At 34.8% G+C, this 10,204-nt stretch overlaps 2 protein-coding genes across 9 annotated transcripts in view; one reads left to right on the top strand and one right to left on the bottom strand.

Moving 5' to 3' along the window:
• The window catches only part of LOC127836852 (probable serine/threonine-protein kinase tsuA), a 404,515-nt gene that overhangs the window by 362,249 nt on the left and 32,062 nt on the right, over positions 1-10,204 (bottom strand). The gene's annotated exons all lie outside the window — the stretch shown is intronic.
• Positions 1-10,204, top strand: part of LOC127836866 (angiopoietin-2-like) — a 456,318-nt gene that overhangs the window by 50,421 nt on the left and 395,693 nt on the right. The gene's annotated exons all lie outside the window — the stretch shown is intronic.

Below are 10,204 nucleotides of genomic sequence, written 5' to 3' on the forward strand. Positions count from 1 at the left end.
CTTTTATTGTTGTTTCGTGTGCTGTTGTATCTGACTTTTTTCATCGTTGTCAATATTAATTATCTGTGTAAGTCTATACCGATGTTTTAAATCGTTGTCGACTCGATAATAGCTTACATACATGCACTGAACCTAACAAATGTCTGTGCGTAGGTTGGATACTGGCAACAACAAAACCAAATAGTTGACACGGCCGATAGTTAAGATGCGTAGGGATTAAATCACGAGTGCGAAGCACGAGTGATTTGAAACCACGCATCTAAACTTCCGGTCGTGAGTTATTCAACAACAAACAATCAAGTACACGAATGATTTTGATTCTAACACGATTTTTACTTCAGATTTATACAATGTATATTATTTTTCTTGTGTACTATTTTATGTGAAGTTCCGCCCATAAAATAACTTTCGGCTGTTCTGTCAATCAGATCCGCAACTTTCATTTAGTTATTGCCAGTCAGTTCGCTGGTGGAAAATGTATCGGCATGTTTTGTTTAGTTACAGCGCATGTTTTCAGTGTATTCGGTCCGCCCACAATAATATGAATTATTGCAGAATATCCGATTTTCTTCTTTGTTTATATGAAAGTTTTCTGTATCATGCATGAAATGCACACTTTCCACGAGGATTATGAACATTGAAGTTTTCATCTCCGAAGTAACTGTCAACGATTTAATCGTCACGAGTACACATTAGGGACCGATTAGTGTACTAGGTATAAGCCAGTGAAATTATCGATTGATATTGACACGGGGTTATTCGTGCATGACTAATACACAACCGCGCGAATTTTCGCTGCTTGGGGTCATACTCTGAGACTAGTCGTCTGACACGCAATAAACTGGTCCTGACCGGTTTAGAGTCTGCAGTAAATGGTACAGATAACCGAAATACTAGTAATTAGGGTATGTAAGCATGTGCACTGTGTAATCGATTTCATGACATGGGCATTTTAGCACACAGAATCGGACCGACTGTTTGGGATTTTCAATCGGTCTTTCATGACCCCAATCGGTCTAGGACCGACAAAACCGAAAAAAATATGATCCCTGTATATATATATATATATATATATATATATATATATATATATATACGACACTAGGAACTCCACTGTAGATTATTTGAACGCATATATATGACGCTAGGAACTCCACTGTAGATTATTTGGACGCATATATACGACACTAGGAACTCCACTGTAGATTATTTGAACGCATATATACGACACTAGGAACTCCACTGTAGATTATTTGGATGCATATATACGACACTAGGAACTCCACTGTAGATTATTTGGATGTATATATATATATACGACGCTAGGAACTCCACTGTAGATTATTTTGACTAGGGATGGCATCGAATACCAATATCGGTATTCGAATGTTCGCAAATTCATTCAATCGAATATTCGAATATTCGCATAAAACGGCTGGATTGATTTTTCCTTGTTATGTGTTAATTTCCATTGGTTTGTAAGTTATATCCGTTTGCTAAATACGAGGCTGTTTATTAACGTTGCTATCGAATAATTGTATCGCTGTCGACTAATACTATGACCGATACTGTGATCTGGCACAAATAGAATGAAAAACATCGTGTCATAGAATTTTATTTTTTAATGATTCCACAGATTTGTAGCAGACCGCGCATATGTAAAAATACGTTTACACACATTACACGTTGCGGTCTTCTTATCCACAGACCGTGTAAAGTGTTCCATACTGCAGAAAGGGCTGGTGGCATTTTCAGATTTAAATTATGATTCCTTGATGATTGTTTAATTTATATGATCTGTTACTTTTGAGTAATTCACATATTTAAATTTGAATAATTCACATATTTAAATTTCTGTTCAAACTGTGATCACAAAAACTAAATTACTATTCGCCAGTAAATTGAAACCCTTAATTTGTACCTAATTGACAAACAACAGTTCGGGCCCTTTCTTATAGTAAGTATATTGCATTGTGCGATTTGAGTAATTCACACATTTTAATGGCTGTACATACTGTGATCACAAAACATAATTATTATTCGCCAGTCAATTGAAACCGTAAATTGGCACCCCATTGGCAAACAACAGTCGGGGCCTTTCTTAGAGCGTGTATATTGCATTGCGCAATCAACACTGATACGGGCCGCGTTATCAGTTTGACACGAAGAACGTCACGTCAAACATGTTACTCCCAGGTGATTTCGGTTGCATTTTTGTAAGCGGTTTGCAGGTCATTAAATATTGGTGAAATAACGTTTGGAAAAAAATGCGAATATGCGAATATCATTTTTATTATTCGAATGCTGACCATTCAATCGAATATTCGAATAATTTTGCCATCCCTAATTTTGACGCATATATACGACACTAGGAACTCCACTGTAGATTATTTGGACGCATATATACGACACCAGGAACTCCACTGTAGATTATTTGGACGCATATATACGACACTAGGAACTCCACTGTAGATTATTTGGACGCATATATACGACACTAGGAACTCCACTGTAGATTATTTGGACGCATATATATATATATATATATATATATATATATATATATATATACGACACTAGGAACTCCACTGTAGATTATTTGAACGCATATATACGACGCTAGGAACTCCACTGTAGATTATTTGGACGCATATATACGACACTAGGAACTCCACTGTAGATTATTTGAACGCATATATACGACACTAGGAACTCCACTGTAGATTATTTGGATGCATATATACGACACTAGGAACTCCACTGTAGATTATTTGGATGTATATATATATATACGACGCTAGGAACTCCACTGTAGATTATTTTGACGCATATATACGACACTAGGAACTCCACTGTAGATTATTTGGACGCATATATACGACACCAGGAACTCCACTGTAGATTATTTGGACGCATATATACGACACTAGGAACTCCACTGTAGATTATTTGGACGCATATATACGACACTAGGAACTCCACTGTAGATTATTTGGAGGCATAAATACGATGCTAGGAACTCCACTGTAGATTATTTGGACGCATATATACGACACTAGGAACTCCACTGTAGATTATTTGGACGCATATATACGACGCTAGGAACTCCACTGTAGATTATTTGGACGCATATATACGACACTAGGAACTCCACTGTATATTATTTGGATGCATATTTACAACACTAGGAACTCCACTGTAGATTATTTGGATGCATATATAGGACACTAGGAACTCCACTGTAGATTATTTGGACGCATATATACAACGCTAGGAACTCCACTGTAGATTATTTGGAAGCATATATATACGACACTAGGAACTCCACTGTAGATTATTTGGATGCATATATACGACACTAGGAACTCCACTGTAGATTATTTGGATGCATATATACGACGCTAGGAACTCCACTGTAGATTATTTGGACGCATATATATGACGCTAGGAACTCCACTGTAGATTATTTGGATGCATATATACGACGCTAGGAATTGCACTGTAGATTATTTGGTTGCATATACGACGCTAGGAACTCCACTTTGGATTATTTGGACGCATATATATGACGCTAGGAACTCCACTGTAGATTATTTTGACGCATATATACGACGCTAGGAACTGCACTGTAGATTATTTGGTTGCATATACGACACTAAGAACTCCACTTTAGATTATTTGGACGCATATATATGACGCTAGGAACTCCACTGTAGATTATTTGGACGCATATATACGACGCTAGGAACTCCACTGTAGATTATTTGGACGCATATATACGACACTAGGAAGTCCACTGTAGATTATTTGGACGCATATATACGACACTAGGAACTCCACTGAAGATTATTTGGACGCATATATAGGACACTAGGAACTCCACTGTAGATTATGTGGACGCATATATACGACACTAGGAACTCCACTGTAGATTATTTGGACGCATATATACGACGCTAGGAACTCCACTGTAGATTATTTGGAACTCCACTGTAGATTATTTGGACGCATATATACAACGCTAGGAACTCCACTGTAGATTATTTGGATGTATATATATATATATACGACGCTAGGAACTCCACTGTAGATTATTTGGACGCATATATATGACACTAGGAACTCCACTGTAGATTATTTGGACGCATATATACGATGCTAGGAACTCCACTGTAGATTATTTGGATGCATATATACGACGCTAGGAACTCCACTGTAGATTATTTGGACGCATATATACAACGCTAGGAACTCCATTGTCGATTATTTGGATGCATATATACGACACTAGGGCTGAATGGGTTAAGTTAACATCTTTTTCCTTTTTTAAATTATGCTCCGGACTAAATTTAAACATAAACAAGATGTGTTTGTGAATCACTCTGTCTCCCCCTCCATTTATTTGACCTTGACCTTGAAGGATGACCTTGACCTTTCACCACTCAAAATGTGCAGCTCCATGAGATACACATGCATGCCAAATATCAAGTTGCTATTGTCAATATTGCAAAAATAATGGCCAATGTTAAAGTTTGACACAAACAAACCAACAGACAGGGCAAAAACAATATGTCCCCCAGTATAGACTGGGAGACATAAAAATAACCAGAGGTCAATAACCTAGAATGTACTAGGTGAAAATAGGGCAAAACTTTTGTAATGTTTTATGTAGAATGAAACTAAGCACACAACCAATTGTGATACATCAATAATCTCCGGAATCCTACAAAAGATAGGCCTTGTGTCTAATGGTCGCCATATTGCTTTGTATTCCTACTTACCGGTACTCACAAAAAAGTTATCAGTCTATTGTTATAATGCAGTGTAAGATGCGCATTGAACTAGCGCCAAACATTTTACTGAAATTTGTATATAAAGATCAATGTCAACATTGATGTGTTGTTCATTCTGACCTATTATTAAACGATTTATTTTTGCAACATTATTTTACCAAGTTATTGTCCACGTTTAAAAATGAATTAAAGGGGCCTTTTCACAGATTTTGGCATGTTTTGCAGTTTGTCATTAAATGCTTTATATTGATAAATGTAAAAATTGGATCTAAAAAACTCCAGTAAAACATCAAGAATAAAATTTAAAAAAGGAAAAAAAAAGTAGCCGCAGCAGGGCTCCAACAAGTGACCCCCAGAGTCCTGAAGTAAAAACCAATTAGACCGCTCGGCCATCCTGCCAAGTACCGGTATGCATGAGAGATGTATTTTATAGTTTATATAAGCAATCTTGGTAGTTTCACAAAATTAAACGACAACAACAGAACTCTCCAAATTATTTAATCGTTTCGCGTTGCAGCGCTTTATAATTTTCAGGTTTTTAAATCGTCAAAAGATGCATTTAATGGCTATATTAGACCATGGTAAATGTTCAGTATTACTGTTTCCTCACAAATATCATACCTAAAACGAAAACTTGCGAATCTTAAACAACTTTTTTCAATTTTGTCAATTTACCAAAATGTGAAAAGATCCCTTTAACAGTGTTGTACACTCTCAAAATAAATACTTTTGTTTTCCAGAAATTAATGAAAAAGGAATCAATTGTGGTCTATTTTTTCAAACACATACTTCGCAATAAATTGACACCAATTAGCTCACATTTTTTTTCTTTTTTAATCCAAAACAATTTTCATAAAAATTCCTATCATGAACACAATTTTAACTTTTACGCATTTACAAAAAGGTAAAGCCACAACAAATTTATTAAATGATTGTTGCATTTGCGGCATCTAAAAATCTTAAAACGAAAAAAATAAATTGTTGTTATGTATTTTGCGCCCATAGCAGCAACTTTGCTCCATACGCATGTTCGTTTTACAATTTATAAAGCTTTGCGTTATTAGATTGGACGATGGTAAAAAATGGCGGCGTTTGTCTGTCTAATTGAGTCAGCCAAAGACACAAATGTAATTTTTCCTCCAGTGGCAATAAGTCATTGCATCAAAGACGATTTTAGTTATATATTTCTCTCAGCCGCTTCTACATCAGGATGTGAAATGTCATGGGAATGCGACCATTTGGTAAAAATTTGTAATAAACTTGGTGGTATCAAAACAATTAAAATATCAAACATGAACATGCAACTGAATGTCGCTATTGAAATGTACAAAAAAATTGTCGAGTAAATTGTTGAAGCCTTCCATGTACTAGTTCAAACTGTGACTTGAAAGGGCTCAAAGTGTTGACGGCTAAGTCCAAGGTGTACAATATGCTAACATCATGAAGTTAATGTAAGTGCAAAAGTAGAGAAACTGTCTGCACCTCAACAACTTTTCTGTGATTTGACCCATTACCACTTCGATACGTATTGTGATGCATTTTGTGTCACTTATAAAGTTTAATTGACATAAAGACTTTTCTCACTATATTCAAGTTTTAAAGGCTTCATTTCCAACCCTAAGATACTGATGAGCAGCAAACAGCATAAAACCTGAACAGGCTGCTAGTTACTCGCAAGCTGTTCTGGTTTTATGCTGGTTGCAAAAGCCATTTTCACTTTGATCTTTATGAGGGAAAGGGTTAAAAATGACTGGGCCTCAAGTTTTTGGAATAGATGGTCAGCTGACAATATTGAGGACAGTGGCAAGCAAGTGCTGAAACCTCTTAGCAATGCTTCATGGTATGATGATCACTGCCTTACAAGACTTAAAGATGCCTGTTGTCATGTGCCAAGTGAATTAAACAAAAGTTAAAATTACAAAAATAAAAAATTGTCTGTACGGAGCTGTTTCTTAGCAACAATTGCACAGAATTTAATTAAACTGAATAATAAATATTTATTATCATACGCAGGTAGCCTCAGTGTGTTGAAGTTTTGCCGCGATTGACAAGGTAACTACAGAGTTGTAATTCATTTATATATGTGTCTTGTTCTGAGAAAACTGGGCTTAATTCATGTGCGTAAAGTGTCATCCCAGATTAGCCTGTGCAGTCTGCACAGGCTAATCAGGGACGACACTTTCCTCCTAAACTTGATTTTCGGTAAGGAGGGACTTCCTTGAAACTAAAAATACCATTTAAGCGGAAAGTGTCATCCCTGATTAGCCTGTGCGGACTGCACAGGCTAATCTGGGATGACACTTTATGGACATAAATTAAGCCCAGTTTTCTCAGAACAAGACACATATCTTTATTTTAAAACTACAGTCAATCTTGTTTTACGAAACTACAAGAGGGAGTAACCAAAAGTGGTCTCTTAGTATAATGGTCTTAGAAAAAAATACCATTCTGGAAAAAAAGTAAAATCATTGTCAGTATCAAATTTAAAGACCAATTCTGTGACACAACTATCGTGTTCAAAGTTTAAATTATACGAAATAATCTAGATATTAGTGTATTTAAACAATCATTACCTCAGAATTTTATAACAACAGAATGCTGTTGCCGTTTTTGATGATAAATGTGTTTTAAGAATTTCGTAATTACAAACGGTTTTCTTTTTCTTGAAAATGTACAGGAAGTTGGTGTATGGGAACTACTCAGCATTTCACAGAAAGCCGAGACAAATGTATTTATTGTTTCGAAGCTTATGCCAAATAAATATGATTGCAAATAATTTGGGCTGAACATGCGTGAATCGAATGTTTAATATCAATGCATCTTTAGAGCTCTTTACCGTTAACTCCACTTTCAAAAGGCGGAGCTATGCCTGTGCTATATCAAGGTTGGTTTAGTATGTTGAGTAAGACAAAGAAAGCAAATCTAATCGACGAGAAAGTGTTGTTTTATGGCATCTTGACAGGAATCTGCTTTCCTTTGATTATGTCAAACTGACGATAAATCGGTGATCAAGTTTGTCCCTTAACGATCAACAGATTTTCAAATTTTATCACCACATGGTTGCTAAATCGAATATATGGACATCCAAATACTCGAAAATCAGTCGCTGGTCGCGTAATACAAAAGTTGCTTAATACAATGTCAAAATAGAGTGAAAACGCTCAGGGGAATTTAAAGTGATCGCATGAGACAAAAGTCGCTTAATTCAAGTGGTCACATACACAAGATTGACTGTATTGAGTTCATTTTTTTATATATATAAAAGAAAATTGATTGTGATGGCAAATATAAGTGAGTACTTGGACGACAACACTCTTACTGCATCAGTAATAATTTGTATTTCCAAAGTATGCTAACTGTAAATTTAAATAAACAGGATTGTCAACAGTTTTGGTTTGTAAACGACACAAAAGCAGTACTATGTTGAATGATATGATGTTATCTTAACATGTTGCGATTGAAAATGAAAAATCATGGAATAACAAGAGCTGTCACCATAGCATGACTTATGCCCCCTATAAACGCTTGATAGAAGTTTTGAGCTTTTTCGAAACCTAAACGCAAATTTCGAAACCTAAACACGAACCCTAAGTTCAAGGACACGGTCACAGGGGTCAAAATTTGTGTGCGTATGGAAAGGCCTTGTCCATATACACATGCATGCCAAATATTAAATTGCTATCTGAAGCGACATAGAAGTTATAAGCATTTTTCGAAACCTAAAAGCAAAGTGTGACGGTCAGACAGACGGACAGTCCAATCACTATAAAAAAAATTATGCCCCCTTCGGAGAATAAAAAGCATATGCTTTATCTTAAAAAAATAATAATTCTTAGTCTTTTCGAGTTTAACTTCAACAAATTCTGATGGTTTTGTTTTATAATAAATTACTGCTGATACTAGCCATTCATGATTTTACTTTTCTTGGAAAAGTATGTTTTATTGAAAATTGATGTGATTTTAAAATAGTCACTCATATTGTTCTATTTATTGTTAGAAATATATATTATAGTACTACATGTAGTCAATAAACTAGAACTGATAGTAGTCTTTTTTTGCACTCACGTTAGACAAATACATGTTAAAATATATGGCTACTACTACTACACATCAGCAAATGCTTTTGTTGAAAAGGCATGTGTTTTATATAAAAATACAAAACTTTTACTTTCCATTGCTTATTGTTCTTTTGTTTGAAAATTATGAGTTTTTTTAGTTTACAGAACTTAAACTTTTCATTTATAATTTTAACATTGCTAAACTAACAAAAGTAATGCATTTGATTATTGTATAATACCTTAACCTATGATAATTAAAAATTAATATACAGTTGCAAGATGTTTCATATGCTTGATGTTTATTGTATTATTTATGTTTCATTTTATTTAACTTTCGTTTCCAGATGACTGAGCTTTTTATATAACTTTGATAGTGAAAACTACAGTGCACCATGTATTAAGTAGTAAATACCTGGTGTGAATATGCAAAACAACTATTAGAGAATATTTTGTTCACATTTACCTACGAAAATATTGGACTAGAGACACAGTTATAACTGCAGGGGTTTTTCTGCTTCGTAAAAAAGGCCGTAAAACGGACCCGATCCCAAAGAAAACAGACCCAAACCGAAATTATAAAAACAAATCCCAATTAAAGAATATAAATATATATCAGGGCTTGACACTAACTTTTTTTACCTACTGACCTAAAGGACCACCAGCTTAAAGAAATTACTGGTCCACCAATATTTAAAGTGGTCCAACAATTTCTCTGTTATTTTACTTAAATTTCAACTTACTTTCCGGACTATCCACAATGTATTGTGCATTTATAAAAAGAAAACTATACCTACTATATCTACTAAACTATCTAAATTTCCCTTTCATATATTTGCTGTTCTTCAAGCTTCTCTTCATTAGTTTAAGGTTTTTAGGCGTAGGTTCAACTACCCCGGAAATGAAATTCCAAATCTCGAAAACTTGTAATCTTGAAAAAAAGGCACGTTTACTCTCCCGCAATATCAAAACATTATTCGGCACCCTCTAGTATAAATTCTCACGGTAAACAAAGTATATTCTGATGGTTTAAGATTGATAAAATGCTGATTATTGCTGCTTTTTCAAAATAATAAATGCCATTTTGTTCATTTCCCGATCAGAACGATTAGAATTTTATGTAAATTTGTGTATCGATCACAGCGAAGTCCGGAGACATTTGCAGATCGCAAATCGATTTTTTGATGCGACAACTGGTTTTTGTCATTCGGGCATCTAGAAAAATTGAAATTTCCAATATGTTGCTATTTTTATCCTGGTCTAGAGTCGGCCCATAAAATAATGATGAAATTATTGGTTTATTATGAACATATAAAGTTGTTTTATTGATGAAAACAGCTTTCCATCAGTATTTCA

Source organism: Dreissena polymorpha, chromosome 7 (genome assembly GCF_020536995.1).
Source record: "Dreissena polymorpha isolate Duluth1 chromosome 7, UMN_Dpol_1.0, whole genome shotgun sequence".
NCBI classification, from domain to species: Eukaryota; Metazoa; Mollusca; class Bivalvia; order Myida; family Dreissenidae; genus Dreissena; species Dreissena polymorpha.